The sequence below is a fragment of the Leuresthes tenuis genome, unplaced genomic scaffold (genome assembly GCF_036924035.1).
Source record: "Leuresthes tenuis unplaced genomic scaffold, fLeuTen1.0.hap1 SCAF_240, whole genome shotgun sequence".
In the NCBI taxonomy this organism is placed as follows: domain Eukaryota; kingdom Metazoa; phylum Chordata; class Actinopteri; order Atheriniformes; family Atherinopsidae; genus Leuresthes; species Leuresthes tenuis.
In genome coordinates, this window is record NW_027325594.1 from 8,495 (window position 1) to 24,323 (window position 15,829).

The 15,829-nt window shown below is 44.1% G+C and overlaps 6 non-coding genes across 6 annotated transcripts; 2 read left to right on the forward strand and 4 right to left on the reverse strand.

The window, feature by feature from the left end:
• Nucleotides 1-6,975: 6,975 nt before the first annotated feature.
• LOC140288154 (U5 spliceosomal RNA) lies at nucleotides 6,976-7,089 on the forward strand. Its single transcript, XR_011912040.1, has one exon. It is a non-coding gene; the product is annotated as a U5 spliceosomal RNA (small nuclear RNA).
• A 316-nt stretch (nucleotides 7,090-7,405) lies between these two features.
• Nucleotides 7,406-7,596, forward strand: LOC140288149 (U2 spliceosomal RNA). The gene has a single exon (XR_011912035.1). It is a non-coding gene; the product is annotated as a U2 spliceosomal RNA (small nuclear RNA).
• Nucleotides 7,597-10,238: 2,642 nt separating this feature from the next.
• LOC140288151 (U2 spliceosomal RNA) lies at nucleotides 10,239-10,429 on the reverse strand. The gene has a single exon (XR_011912037.1). It is a non-coding gene; the product is annotated as a U2 spliceosomal RNA (small nuclear RNA).
• Nucleotides 10,430-10,745: 316 nt separating this feature from the next.
• Nucleotides 10,746-10,859, reverse strand: LOC140288150 (U5 spliceosomal RNA). The gene has a single exon (XR_011912036.1). It is a non-coding gene; the product is annotated as a U5 spliceosomal RNA (small nuclear RNA).
• Nucleotides 10,860-13,149: 2,290 nt separating this feature from the next.
• Nucleotides 13,150-13,333, reverse strand: LOC140288152 (U2 spliceosomal RNA). Its single transcript, XR_011912038.1, has one exon. It is a non-coding gene; the product is annotated as a U2 spliceosomal RNA (small nuclear RNA).
• Nucleotides 13,334-13,641: 308 nt separating this feature from the next.
• LOC140288153 (U5 spliceosomal RNA) lies at nucleotides 13,642-13,755 on the reverse strand. Its single transcript, XR_011912039.1, has one exon. It is a non-coding gene; the product is annotated as a U5 spliceosomal RNA (small nuclear RNA).
• Nucleotides 13,756-15,829: the final 2,074 nt, after the last annotated feature.

A 15,829-nucleotide genomic window follows, 5' to 3' on the forward strand; every position in this document is an offset into this window, starting at 1 on the left:
CGACTGTACACAATCAATAGCGGGAGCGGAGTTGTTCGGCTACTAAAAGGTGTGAAAGTCCGACCCTGGTTTGTAAAAAGCGGGTAAGAAAAGGTTTGAATGCCCGAACATACACCATCAAAAGAGGGAGCGGAGGTGTTCCGCTGTAAGACGGTGTGAATGTCCGATCATAGTTGGTAAAAAGCGGGTAAGAAAAGGTTAAAATACCCGACTGTACACAATCAAAAGAGGGAGCGGAGTTGTTCAGCTAAGAGAAGGTGTGAAAGTCCGACCATGGTTTGTAAAAAGCGGGTAAGAAAAGGTTCGTATGCCCGAATATACACTATCAAAACCGGAAGTGTAGGTGTTCGGCTGCAAGAAGGTGTGAACGTTCGACCAAAGTTTGTAAAAAGCAGTTAAGAAAAGGTTTGAATATCCAACCGAACATAATCAAAAGCGGGAGCAGAGCTGTTCGACTGCAAGTAGGTGTGAATGTCAGATCATAATTGCTGAAAAATGTGATAGAAAAGACTAGAATGCCGGACAATACATCATCAAAAGCGGGAGAGATTGTTTTTCGGCTGCAAGTAGATGTGAATGTCCAGCCATAATTACTCACAAACGGGGGAAGAAAAGGTAGTATTTCCAGACCACACATGATCAAAACAGGGAATGGAGGTGGTTCAGCTGCAAGGTGTGAATGTCTGACTAAAGTTTGTAAAAACCGTGTAAGACAAGGGGCGAATGCCCGACAATGTATGATCAAAAGAGGGAGCGGAGGTTTTCGGCTGCAAGGTCTGAATGTCCAACCGTAATTTGTAAAAATCGGGGAAGAAAAGGCTCGAAAGCCCAATTATACACCATCAAAAGCGGGAGCAGAGGTGTTCAGGTGCAAGAAGGTCTGAATGTCCGACCAATAATTACTGAAAAATGGGTAAGAAAATGTGCGAATGCCAAATCATACATCAGCAAAAGCAGGAGCGGATGTGTTCGGCTACAAGAAGGTTTGAATGTCCAACCATAGTAAGTAATAGGTGGGTAAGAAAAGGCTCGAATGCCCGACTATACACCATCAAAAGCGGAAGCGGAGGTGTTCGGCTGCAAGACGGTGTGAACGTCCGACCAAAGTTTGTGAAAAGCATTAAGAAAATGTTCGAATATCCAACCAAACATAATCAAAAGCGGGAGCAGAGCTGTTCGACTGCAAGTAGGTGTGAATATCAGATCATAATTTGCAAAAAGCTGATGAGAAATGGTGAGAATGCCCGACTATACACTATCAAATGTGGGAGCGGAGGTGTTCGTCTGTGAGTAGGTGTGAATGTCCGACCATAATTGCTGAAAAATGTGTTAGAAAAGGTAAGAATGCCGGACCATATATCATCAAAAGCGGGAGAGGTTGTGTTCGGCTGCAAGAAGGTGTGAATGTCCAGCCATAATTACTCACAAACGGGTAAGAAAAGGTACTATTGCCAGACCATATATGATCAAAACAGGGAGCGGAGGTGGTTCAGCTGCAAGAAGGTTTGAATGTCCGACTAAAGTTTGTAAAAAGCGGGTAAGACAAGGTGTGAATGCCCGACAATGTATGATCAAAAGAGGAGCGGAGGTTTTCGGCTGCAAGAAGGTCTGAATGTCCACCCATAATTACTGAAAAATGGGTAAGAAAAGGTGCGAAAGCCCAACCGCACATGATCATAAGTGGATGAGAAGGTAGTAAGTAGTGCAAGTAGGTGTGAATCTTATCAAAAGCGGCAGCAGAGTTTCGGCTGGTATTTATCAATGTCTAGATAGATTTCAACAAAAAACAACGTTGTACTTTGCAGTAAAAGAAAGTGCAAATCAAAAGTTTTAGGAATCCGAGAATAAGCTTATTTTCATGAGTTCTGCACGATTTCGGATTTTATGTATAAAATGAATTTCTTCACGCAAACTAAGTTAACACTGCTTTGTCCTTCATATGTACCCATTTCTACATATATTTCAAGCATAAACTTCCTCATACTACCCTGAATGAGAAAGAGCCACACTTGTGATTAAGCCATACCTCCCTTTTGAGGAGTTCTGCATGATTTGGGATTTTATCTATAAAATTAATTCCTTCACTCAAACTATGTTAAAACGGCTTTTACCTTCATATTTATCAATGTCTCGATAGATTTAAACAAAAAACAACGTTGTACTTTGCAATAAAAGAAAGAGCAAATCAAAAGTTTTAGGAATCCGAGAATAAGCTTATTTTCATGAGTTCTGCACGATTTCGGATTTTATGTATAAAATGAATTCATTCACTCAAACCAAGTTAAAACTGCTTTTTCCTTCATATTTATCAATGTCTAGATCGACTTCAACAAAGAACAACATTGTATTTTGCAGTAGAAGAAAGAGCAAAACTGAAGGATCAGGAATTCGAGAATAAGCTTCTTTTCATACGTTCTGCATGATTTGGGATTTTATGTATAAAATGAATTCCTTCTCTCAAACTAAGTTAACACTGCTTTGTCCTTCATATGTACCCATTTCTACATATATTTCAAGCATAAACTTCCTCATACTACCCTGAATGAGAAAGAACCACACTTGTGATTAAGCCATACGCCCCTTTTGAGGAGTTCTGCATGATTTGGGATTTTATATATAAAATGAATTCATTCACTCAAACCAAGTTAAAACATTCACACCTTCTTGCAGCTGAACACCTCCTCTCCCGCTTATGATGATGTGTGGTTTGATATTCGAAAATTTTCTTTCATGTTTTCTAGCAATTATTGATGGACATTCAGACCTTCTTGCAGCTGAACACCTCCGCTCCCGCTTTTGATGATGTATAGTCGGGCTTTCGAGCCTTTTCTTCCCCGGTTTTTACAAAATTATTGTTGGACATTCAGACCTTCTTGCAGCCGAAAACCTCCGCTCCCTCTTTTGATCATACATTGTCGGGCATTCGCACCTTCTCTTACCCGCTTTTTACAAACCAGGGTCGGACTTTCACACCTTTTAGTAGCCGAACAACTCCGCTCCCGCTATTGATTGTGTACAGTCGGGTATTTTCACCTTTTCTTACCCGCTTTTTACCAACTATGGTCAGACATTCATACCTTCTTACAGTGGAACACCTCCGCTCCCTCTTTTGATGGTGTATGTTCGGGCATTCGAACCTTTTCTTACCCGCTTTTTACAAACTATGGTCGGACATTAAAACCTTCTTGTAGCCGAACACATCCACTCCTGCTTTTGATGATGTATGGTTGGGCATTCGTACCTTTTCTTACCCATTTTGCAGTAATTATGGGTGGACATTCACACCTTTTTGCATTTTAACACCTCCTCTCCCGCTTATGATCATGTGCAGTTTGATATTCGAAAATTCTCTTCCATGTTTTCTAGCAATTATTGATGGACATTCAGACCTTCTTGCAGCTGAACACCTCCGCTCCAGCTGTTGATGGTGTATAGTCGGGCTTTCGAGCCTTTTCTTCCCCGATTTTCACAAATTATGGATGGACATTCAGACCTTCTTTCAGCTGAAAACCTCCGCTCCCTCTTTTGATCATACATTGTCGGGCATTCGCACCTTTTCTTACCTGCTTTTTCAATTCATGGTCGGACTTTGACACCTTTTAGTAGCGGAACAACTCTGCTCCCGCTATTGATTGTGTACAATAGGGTATTTTAACCTTTTCTTACCCGCTTTTTGCCAATTACTGTTGGACATTCACACCTTCTTACAGCGGAACACCTCCGCTCCCTCCTTTGATGGTGTATGTTCGGGCATTCGAACCTTTTCTTACCCGCTTTTTACAAACTATGGTCAGACATTCAAACCTTCTTGTAGCCGAACACATCCACTCCTGCTTTTGATGATGGGTATTCAAACCTACTTGTTGCCCGCTTTTCATTAATTATGGGTGGACATACACACCTTGTCGCAGCCAAACACCTCCGCTCCCTGTTAGGATCATGTATGGTTGGGCATTCGTACTTTTTTTTACCCATTTTGCAGTAATTATGGGTGGACATTCACACCTTCTTGCATTTGAACACCTCCTCTCCCGCTTATGATCATGTGCGGTTTGATATTCGAAAATTCTCTTCCATGTTTTCTAGCAATTATTGATGGACATTCAGACCTTCTTGCAGCTGAACACCTCCGCTCCAGCTGTTGATGGTGTATAGTCGGGCTTTCGAGCCTTTTCTTCCCAGATTTTTACAAAATATGGATGGACATTCAGACCTTGTTTCAGCCGAAAACCTCCGCTCCCTCTTTTGATCATACATTGTCGGGCATTCGCACCTTTTCTTACCCGCTTTTTACAAACCATGGTCGGACTTTCACACCTTTTAGTAGCAGAACAACTCTGCTCCCGCTATTGATTGTGTACAATCGGGTATTTTAACCTTTTCTTACCTGCTTTTTGCCAACTATGGTCGGACATTCACACCTTCTTACAGCGGAACACCTCCGCTCCCTCCTTTGATGGTGTATGTTCGGGCATTCGAACCTTTTCTTACCCGCTTTTTACAAACTATGGTCAGACATTCACACCTTCTTGCAGCCGAACACTTCCGCTCTACCTTTTAGTGTTCTATGGGGTATTCACACCTTTTTTTTTCACCGCATTTTATACATTATGGTTGTAAATTCTCACCCACTCTTATCCGAAGACCTCTCCTCCTGCTTTGGTTAATATATAGTCGAGCATTCGAACCTTTTCTTACCCGCTTTTTACAAATTATGGTCGAACATTCACACCTACTCTCAGCCGAACACCTCCGCTCCCGCTTTTGATGGTGTATAGTCGGGCTTTCGAGCCTTTTCTTCCCCGGTTTTTACAAATTATGGTTGGACATTCAGACCTTGCAGCCGAAAACCTCCGCTCCCTCTTTTGATCATACATTGTCAGGCATTCGCACCTACTTGCAGCCGAATACTTCCGCTCCACCTTTTAGTGATGTATGGTTGGCATTTGCACCTTTTCTTACCCTTTCTTACCCTACTGATTGCTTAAGATTAAGTTGTTTTTTCTCAAACTACAACATTTTTTTAATTGTTGAAACTTGATTTGAAGTGGATAAATAAGGACGACAAACAGTTTTGAGTCAGGCTGATAGAAGGAATTAATTTTATAGCAAAATCTGTATTTCGTCATATGTCGAGAGATGCTTATTGCTGAAGAAGTAAAAAGTACAACGTTGTTTATCGTTGAAACTTGATTAGACATGAATAAATATGAAGGACAAAGCAGTCTTTACTTGGTTAGAGTTAAGGTTTTATAGGAGAATCCGAATTCGTGCATAACTCGTAAAATAGAGCTTATTTTCGGATTCCTGAAGAATGAGTCTGGTTCTTTCTCATAATACAAAGTTTGTTGTTTATTGTTGAAACTTCATCAGAAGTGAAGAAATAAATGAATGCCTATCAACAAATGTGGGATCTAAACTCTAGTGCTTCCTCTAAAATAATTTCCTTTCTCAATTCAGAAATGTGTGTGTCTAAGTTACAACACCCGTGACACCAAAACGGCTTTCTTTTCTCTCTTTTCTCTACACTCTGCACTGTGAGAACACACACCAAATCAGAAAGGCTTTTTTCTCTCTTTTCTACATTATGGACTGTGGGGACACAAAACCGCTCTCTCTTTTTTTTTTTTGATTGTGTGCCAGGGCGTTGTCTCACGTATTAGATTATGCTTACGATACGAATGGGTTTATCAGTCACATCAGAATCCATACATACTGATCCTCCCGTAATAAAATGGTCGGATCTTATCAAACACACTTTGTTTCTTGTGACAATCAAGTCAGCGAAACAGCGTATACACGTCAAGACACTGAATCAAGTTTGCCACAAGAACTCATAAGTTTGGCAGTATTGCTCTGCCGTCAGCAATCATACACCCATTTTATTTTCGTGAGACATGTGCAGGCACCTGTTCATCTACTGTTCTATCACTATGAATTAGTTTATCTATTATCAATAAGGATACTTCTACAACTACTATCAAAGTATGTCCAGACTTCTTATGTTGTCAGTTGCTATATATGAATAAGTGGGTAGCTACTGACAAGCATTAAGCATGTCACACAGCCCAAACATATAACATTTCAGGACACACCACACAGTTAACAACCACCGTGAAGTGTCAAAGCCCAAACATGTAACATTCAACAGGACACTTACACAACACATTCAAATCAAACAGTCAGACAACATACAAGAACATATACCCCAGCCGGCATTGCTCCCTGCCTATTTTCCTACAGCTCACTATGTGTGCGCACACCTTTATTCACAAACTCTTCAACTTATACTCTTTTACCGAAGCTGCTACAGCTCGATTGGCCGAATACCGAATAATCCTAATTCGGTGAATTTGACATCTGCCTTACATGTAACAGATTAGCGGTTTAGCAGTTTTAATTTAGTTTGAGTGAAGGAATTCATTTTATAGCAAAATCCGAAATCGTGAAGAACTCATGAAAGTAAGCTTATTCTCGGATTCCTGAAACTTTAGATTTGCTATTTCTTTTACTGCAAAGTACAACGTTTGTTTTTTTGTTTAAATCTTTCAAGACATGGTAAATATGAAGGACAAAGCAGTTTTAACATAGTTTGAGTGAAGGAATTCATTTTATTGATAAAATCCCAAGAGTCTGCTGAGAAAAGAGAGTGAATGCGAAGTAGACTTTAACACGGCTCTGGGAGCGAGCCGAGTGCGGGCTAACCGGGAGAATTGCTTGAAAGAAACGCGACACCGAATGAGCGGTCAGAACAAAGCCTCAATACGGTTTTCTCGTGGTGTTTTTGTTGCTGCCTTGTCTTTTGAAAAGAGTAAAAGACAAGGCAGCCATCGAATAGGGCCCGATTGTTCCTACTTGGTCAGCCGAGGAGCAAGGGGGGGGGGGGAGCAAGCGTCTCAACCAAGCAAAGCTCACCATGGGGAAGGTGGCTATGCCAACTAGCCTGATGCCCTGCTCCCGCAGTGACGGATAATCGTACTCTGGTTTCTCTTCATAACGTACAAGTCTTTCACCTTTTACTAAAGACTTCTGTGGAGAGCAGCACTAATGAGTTGTTTCTATTTTTGGCAGGCTTTACCTTTGCGGGTGAAGCCCTTTCTGTCTGTGCAAAAGAAATCTTGTTACTGTGCAGAGTGACTTCTCTGAGTAGAGTCGCCTTACTTGTTGCGACTGTGCCGATGTTCGAAGCTGGAGTGCAAAGTTGTTGCTTGAATGGTGCTTGCTGGAGCGTGCGGGAGTGCAAAGTTATACCATTTAAAAGGGCTGAAGAGTGCTCAGTGCAGCGGGTGGGCGGAGGTGCAAAGTGACACTCTGGCCACCTATGGCCATAAAAAGAACAGGGGTGTTAGCGGACAAGTGCGCATTGTGCCAGGAAGGGCCCTCGGAAGTGAACCAGTGGACAGTTGTCGCCTCTCGGCCTTTTGGCTAAGATCAAGTGTAGTATCTGTTCTTATCAGTTTAATATCTGATATGTCCTCTATACGAGGACTACATATTAAATGGATTTTTAGCAATAGGAGTTGAAAAAGTAGCTTGCTCCGTTCACTCCAAGCATTGACCCCGTACTGCAGTGCCGCTGGGAACGGTGCGCTCTTCTCTACTCTTGTGAAAAAGCAAACAGCGGTGCAGGATGCAAGTTTCAGGGAGCCCAAGATGAAACTTTCTTTTAGTCTGCTGAGAAAAGAGAGTGAATGCGAAGTAGACTTTAACCCGGCTATGGGAGCGAGCCGAGTGTCGGCTAACCGGGAGAATTGCTTGAAAGAAACGCCATACCAAATGAGCGGTCAGAACAAAGCCTCAATACGGTGTTCCCGTTGTGTTTTTGTTGCTGCCGCTGTTTGCTTTTTCACAAGAGCGCACCTGTTGAGGGGGGGCCCTGGGGGGGCCTGGGTGATGGTGGGTCTCAGGCCCGGGCTGCTGCGACTGGTGTGACCGGGTGGTTTGTTTGTTTGTTTTTTGTTGTTGTTTGTTTGTTTTTTGTAGAGGTCCTCCGGAGTGGGGTTGGGTTGAGTGGGGTGGGGCGGGATGGGTACCTTCTGGGGGTACAGTAGCTCCCAGAATATGGTCGCTGCAGGCCCCGAGCCTGGTGGACATCAGGCCCTCCTGTCCTGTGTTGGCTCCCTGGTAGCGGGGATGCCTATTGCAGCCAGTCCCTGGCTGCCCCCAGTGTATATCCCCATACCCCTCTCCCTTCTGGCTCCTGTACACAGCACACACTCACACATGAAGGGTTTTGGGGGCGTGTGTGTTCGGTGGGGTGTAGCGGACTCTGCAGTAGTTGCACTCTGCAGTTCCCACCCCTGTTTTAATTACACCTTAGACATTACTACTTATCAAACACACTCACACACACACATTAGGTCTTGGGGGGGTGGTTACACTGAGTGGCATCTGGTGGGCGGGGCTCTTTGGGTATTTAGGCTGCCCAGAGGGCCACGCTCCCAGTTCTACAAGTTTGGCTGCCCCTCAATTTTAATTGCTCACTATTAGAAAATATTGAAGAGCCAGAAGGGTGAGGGGAGGGGTCTTCTTCGCACACCCCTGCTTCCTGGTTGCTGCTCGGGGCGGGAGGGGCCAGGAGGATTAATTAATTGTTCTGCTGGTTTGGGGTCTGTGGTGGCTGGGGGGCTGCTGGCCCCCTGGTGTGCCCGCTGCACTACACCCCAGCGGAGTCGAGGGAGGGAGGACGTGTGGATGTATGGGACATGAAACTGTGTGTGGTAATGATTGGGCCTGGATCTTGGACTTGCTGTCGCCTGGCCTGCCTGTGCTTCTCCCGATGGGGGGGGTGGCGTGGCCTCTCTCCGCTGCTCGCGACTTCACCCACCTGTGGGCACGTCTTGACTCCCAGGGCACTTGGCCAGGGGTGCTGGGGCAGGCGCTGACCCACTGTGTGGCTGTCTGGGGCGCTTGGCCCTCCTGGGTATTGGGTGGGGCCTCTGTCGGGGGGTTTGGGGGCGCTCGGGCTCCTGGGGCCCGGATCCAGTGCACGGCCCATGTCTGGGCGGCTGGGGCCTGGCGACGTCGGTGGGCTGTTGCCCCTGGCTCCCGGAGGGCCTCTGCCCTATGCTTATGGGGACTCTTTCCGGGGGCTTCCTCTGCAGTCTTCTGGGTGGATGCGTGGTTGCCCCTGCGGTGGGCTTCCTGGGTTCTGTGCTCTGTGGGGGCTGCTGGTTGCCTGGGTCTTGTGGCCCTCTCTGCCTGCTTCTGATTGCTTGGGGGGGCTGTGGATTGTGGCCCTGTACGCTTATACACTCATAACTAAGCACGGTTATCATGTAGGTCCTGTGCCATGGGTGTTGCATGTTCTCACACACACACAACCACATTCATTAGTCCAGTAGCATGGTCGCTAAGCAGTTGATGTATTATCATGTCGTCTCAGGTCATCTATATCCACAGCTGTGTTGTATGCGATGTATGTTCTGTTTTTCTCTTCTTTCCTCTTCTTCTTTCCTTGTCCCCCGGTCCGGTTCAGTTCTATTACATGTCATATATTGTAAACAGAAATAAATAAATGGGCATCAAGGGGAGCTTTACATTTATAAGACTTCCCTTGGCAAAGCAAATCTGTTTGGCATCAAAGGTATTCAGACTACAATTCTGCTGCCATAATGCTGAACACGATAAGGGGAAAAAAAAAAAAAAGTAAAGAAGACAGTTCTGCCGAAAGCCAGGGCCTAGACCTGTTCTAAGTTCTGTACTTTTTAAAAGGGAGCCAACACAGGACAGGAGGGCCTGATGTCCACCAGGCTCGGGGCCTGCAGCGACCATATTCTGGGAGCTACTGTACCCCCAGAAGGTACCCATCCCGCCCCACCCCACTCAACCCAACCCCACTCCGGAGGACCTCTACAAAAAACAAACAAACAACAACAAAAAACAAACAAACAAACCACCCGGTCACACCAGTCGCAGCAGCCCGGGCCTGAGACCCACCATCACCCAGGCCCCTCCAGGCCCCCCCTCAACAGGTGCGCTCTTGTGAAAAAGCAAACAGCGGCAGCAACAAAAACACAACGGGAACACCGTATTGAGGCTTTGTTCTGACCGCTCATTTGGTATGGCGTTTCTTTCAAGCAATTCTCCCGGTTAGCCCGCACTCGGCTCGCTCCCAGAGCCATGTTAAAGTCTACTTCGCATTCACTCTCTTTTCTCAGCAGACTAAAAGAAAGTTTCATCTTGGGCTCCCTGAAACTTGCATCCTGCACCGCTGTTTGCTTTTTCACAAGAGTAGAGAAGAGCGCACCGTTCCCAGCGGCACTGCAGTACGGGGTCAATGCTTGGAGTGAACGGAGCAAGCTACTTTTTCAACTCCTATTGCTAAAAATCCATTTAATATGTAGTCCTCGTATAGAGGACATACCAGATATTAAACTGATAAGAACAGATACTACACTTGATCTTAGCCAAAAGGCCGAGAAGCGACAACTGTCCACTGGTTCACGTCCGAGGGCCCTTCCTGGCACAATGCGCACTTGTCCGCTAACACCCCTGTTCTTTTTATGGCCATAGGTGGCCAGAGTGTCACTTTGCACCTCCGCCCACCTGCTGCACTGAGCACTCTTCAGCCCTTTTAAATGGTATAACTTTGCACTCCCGCACGCTCCAGCAAGCACCATTCAAGCAACAACTTTGCACTCCAGCTTCGAACATCGGCACAGTCGCAACAAGTAAGGCGACTCTACTCAGAGAAGTCACTCTGCACAGTAACAAGATTTCTTTTGCACAGACAGAAAGGGCTTCACCCGCAAAGGTAAAGCCTGCCAAAAATAGAAACAACTCATTAGTGCTGCTCTCCACAAAAATCTTTAGTAAAAGGCGAAAGACTTGTACGTTATGAAGAGAAACCAGAGTACGATTATCCGTCACTGCGGGAGCAGGGCATCAGGCTAGTTGGCATAGCCACCTTCCCCATGGTGAGCTTTGCTTGGTTGAGACGCTTGCTCCCCCCCCCCCCCCCCCCCCCCCCCCCCTTGCTCCTCGGCTGACCAAGTAGGAACAATCGGGCCCTATTCGATGGCTGCCTTGTCTTTTACTCTGTGCAAAAGACAAGGCAGCAACAAAAACACCACGGGAAAACCGTATTGAGGCTTTGTTCTGACCGCTCATTCGGTGTCGCGTTTCTTTCAAGCAATTCTCCCGGTTAGCCCGCACTCGGCTCGCTCCCAGAGCCGTGTTAAACTCTACTTCGCATTCACTCTCTTTTCTCAGCAGACTCTTGGGATTTTATCAATAAAATGAATTCCTTCACTCAAACTATGTTAAAACTGCTTTGTCCTTCATATTTACCATGTCTTGAAAGATTTAAACAAAAAAACCAACGTTGTACTTTGCAGTAAAAGAAATAGCAAATCTAAAGTTTCAGGAATCCGAGAATAAGCTTACTTTCATGAGTTCTTCACGATTTCGGATTTTGCTATAAAATGAATTCCTTCACTCAAACTAAATTAAAACTGCTAAACCGCTAATCTGTTACATGTAAGGCAGATGTCAAATTCACCGAATTAGGATTATTCGGTATTCGGCCAATCGAGCTGTAGCAGCTTCGGTAAAAGAGTATAAGTTGAAGAGTTTGTGAATAAAGGTGTGCGCACACATAGTGAGCTGTAGGAAAATAGGCAGGGAGCAATGCCGGCTGGGGTATATGTTCTTGTATGTTGTCTGACTGTTTGATTTGAATGTGTTGTGTAAGTGTCCTGTTGAATGTTACATGTTTGGGCTTTGACACGCTTCACTGTGGTTGTTAACTGTGTGGTGTGTCCTGAAATGTTATATGTTTGGGCTGTGTGACATGCTTAATGCTTCTCAGTAGCTACCCACTTATTCATATATAGCAACTGACAACGTAAGAAGTCCGGACATACTTTGATAGAGTAGTTGTAGAAGTATCCTTATTGATAATAGATAAACTAATTCATAGTGATAGAACAGTAGATGAACAGGTGCCTGCACATGTCTCACGAAAATAAAATGGATGTATGATTGCTGACGGCAGAGCAATACTGCCAAACTTATGAGTTCTTGTGGCAAACTTGATTCAGTGTCTTGACGTGTATACGCTGTTTCGCTGACTTGATTGTCAGAAGAAACAAAGTGTGTTTGATAAGATCCGACCATTTTATTACGGGAGGATCAGTATGTATGGATTCTGATGTGACTGATAAAACCCATTCGTATCTTAAGCACAATCTAATACGTGAGACAACGCCCTGGCACACGATAAAAAAAAAAAGAGAGAGCGGTTTTGTGTCCCCACAGTCCATAATGTAGAAAAGAGAGAAAAAAGCCTTTCTGATTTGGTGTGTGTGCTCACAGTGCAGAGTGTAGAGAAAAGAAAGCCGTTTTGGTGTCACGGGTGTTGTGACTTACACACACACATTTCTAAATTGAGAAAGGAAATTATTTTAGAGGAAGCACTAGAGTTTAGATCCAACATTTGTTGATAGGCATTCATTTATTTCTTCACTTCTGATAAAAATGATAAGACTGACCTAAAGAATTGGAGGCCCATCACACTTTTAAACTTTGACTGTAAACTTTTTAGCAAAGTTTTAACGACACGGATGTCCTCTGTTTTAGAGGAGGTAATTCACCCAGACCAGGCTTGTGCCATCTCAGAGAGACAACTCACCGACAGCCTCGTACTGATTCGAGACATCATTGATTACGCTAGAGACAGAAACACCCGGCTTGTCATCTTAAATTTAGACTTTGAAAAAGCTTTTGATCGGGTCTCGCATCAATATCTCTTTCAGGTGTTGCAGCAATCGAATAGGGCCCGATTGTTCCTACTTGGTGAGATTTGCTTGGTTGAGACGCTTGCTCCCCCCCCTTGCTCCTCGGCTGACCAAGTAGGAACAATCGGGCCCTATTCGATGGCTGCCTTGTCTTTTACTCTGTGCAAAAGACAAGGCAGCCACAAACACCACGGGAACACCGTATTGAGGCTTTGTTCTGACCACTCATTCGGTGTCGCGTTTCTTTCAAGCAATTCTCCCGGTTAGCCCACATTCGGCTCGCTTCCAGAGCTGTGTTAAAGTCTACTTCGCATTCACTCTCTTTTCTCAGCAGATTAAAAGAAAGTTTCATCTTGGGCTCCCTGAAACTTCCATCCTGCACCGCTGTTTGCTTTTTCACAAGAGCAGAGAAGAGCGCACCGTTCCCAGCGGCACTGCAGTACTGGGTCGATGCTTGGAGTGAACGGAGCAAGCTTCTTTTTCAACTCCTATTCTTAAAAATCCATTTAATATGTAGTCCTCGTATAGAGGACACATTAAACTGATAAGAACAGATACTACACTTGATCTTAGCCAAAAGGCCAAGAAGCGATAACTGTCCACTGTTTCAGGTCCGAGGGCCCTTGCTGGCACAATGCGCACTTGTAGCAGTGTTCTTTTTATGGCCATAGGTGGCCAGAGTGTCACGTTGCACCTCCGCCCACCCGCTGCACTGAGCACTCTTCAGCCCTTTTAAATGGTATAACTTTGCACTCCCGCATGCTCCAGCAAGCACCATTCAAGCAACAACTTTGCACTCCAGCTTCGAACATCGGCACAATCGCAACAAGTAAGGGGACTCTACTCAGAGAAGTCACTCTGCACAGTAACAAGATTTCTTTTGCACAGACAGAAAGGGCTTCACCCGCAAAGGTAAAGCCTGCCAAAAATAGAAACAACTCATTAGTGCTGCTCTCCACGAAAGTCTTTAGTAAAAGGCGAAAGACTTGTATGTTATGAAGAGAAACCAGAGTACGATTATCCGTCACTGCGGGAGCAGGGCATCAGGCTAGTTGGCATAGCCACCTTCCCCATGGTGAGCGTTGCTTGGTTGAAACGCTTGCCCCTGTGCAATCGACAAGGCAGCAACAAAAACACCACGGGAACACCGTATTGAGGCTTTGTTCTGACCGCTCATTCGGTGTCGCGTTTCTTTCAAGCAATTCTCCCGGTTAGCCCACACTCGGCTCGCTCCCAGAGCCGTGTTAAAGTCTGCTTCGCATTCTTTTCTCAGCAGACTCTTGGGATTTTATCTATAAAATGAATTCCTTCACTCAAACTATGTTAAAACTGCTTTGTCCTTCATATTTACCATGTCTAGAAAGATTTAAACAAAAAAAAAACAACGTTGTACTTTGCAGTAAAAGAAAGAGCAAATCTAAAGTTTCAGGAATCCGAGAATAAGCTTACTTTCATGAGTTCTTCACGATTTCGGATTTTGCTATAAAATGAATTCCTTCACTCAAACTAAATTAAAACTGCTAAACCGCTAATCTGTTACATGTAAGGCAGATGTCAAATTCACCGAAATAGGATCTAAGGGTATTCGGCCAATCGAGCTGTAGCAGCTTGGGTAAAAGAGTATAAGTTGAACTTTTGTGAATAAAGATGTGCGCACACATAGTGAGCTGTAGGAAAATAGGCAGGGAGCAATGCCGGCTGGGGTATATGTTCTTGTATGTTGTCTGACTGTTTGATTTGAATGTGTTGTTTAAGTGTCCTGTTGAATGTTACATGTTTGGGCTTTGACACTTCACGGTGGTTGTTAACTGTGTGGTGTGTCCTGAAATGTTATATGTTTGGGCTGTGTGACATGCTTAATGCTTGTCAGTAGCTACCCACTTATTCATATATAGCAACTGACAACATAAGAAGTCTGGACATACTTTGATAGTAGTTGTAGAAGTATCCTTATTGATAATAGATAAACTAATTCATAGTGATAGAACAGTAGATGAACAGGTGCCTGCACATGTCTCATGAAAATAAAATGGGTGTATGATTGCTGACGGCAGAGCAATACTGCCAAACTTATGAGTTCTTGTGGCAAACTTGATTCAGTGTCTTGACGTGTATACGCTGTTTCGCTGACTTGATTGTCACAAGAAACAAAGTGTGTTTGATAAGATCCGACCATTTTATTACGGGAGGATCAGTATGTATGGATTCTGATGTGACTGATAAAACCCATTCGTATCGTAAGCATAATCTAATACGTGAGACAACGCCCTGGCACACAATCAAAAAAAAAAAAGAGAGAGCGGTTTTGTGTCCCCACAGTCCATAATGTAGAAAAGAGAGAAAAAAGCCTTTCTGATTTGGTGTGTGTGCTCACAGTGCAGAGTGTAGAGAAAAGAGAGAAAAGAAAGCCGTTTTGGTGTCACGGGTGTTGTGACTTACACACACACATTTCTGAATTGAGAAAGGAAATTATTTTAGAGGAAGCACTAGAGTTTAGATCCCACATTTGTTGATAGGCATTCATTTATTTCTTCACTTCTGATGAAGTTTCAACAATAAACAACAAACTTTGTATTATGAGAAAGAACCAGACTCATTCTTCAGGAATCCGAAAATAAGCTCTATTTTACGAGTTATGCACGAATTCGGATTCTCCTATAAAACGAATTCCTTAACTCTAACCAAGTTAAGACTGCTTTGTCCTTCATATTTATTCATGTCTAATCAAGTTTCAACGATAAACAACGTTGTACTTTGTACTTCTTCAGCAATAAGCATCTCTCGACATATGACGAAATACAGATTTTGCTATAAAATTAATTCCTTCTATCAGCCTGACTTAAAACTGTTTGTCCTCCTTATTTATCCACTTCAAATCAAGTTTCAACAATTAAAAAAATGTTGTAGTTTGCGAAAAAACAACTTAATCTTAAGTAATCAGTAGGGTAAGAAAGGGTAAGAAAAGGTGCAAATGCCAACCATACATCACTAAAAGGTGGAGCGGAAGTATTCGGCTGCAAGTAGGTGCGAATGCCTGACAATGTATGATCAAAAGAGGGAGCGGAGGTTTTCGGCTGCAAGGTCTGAAT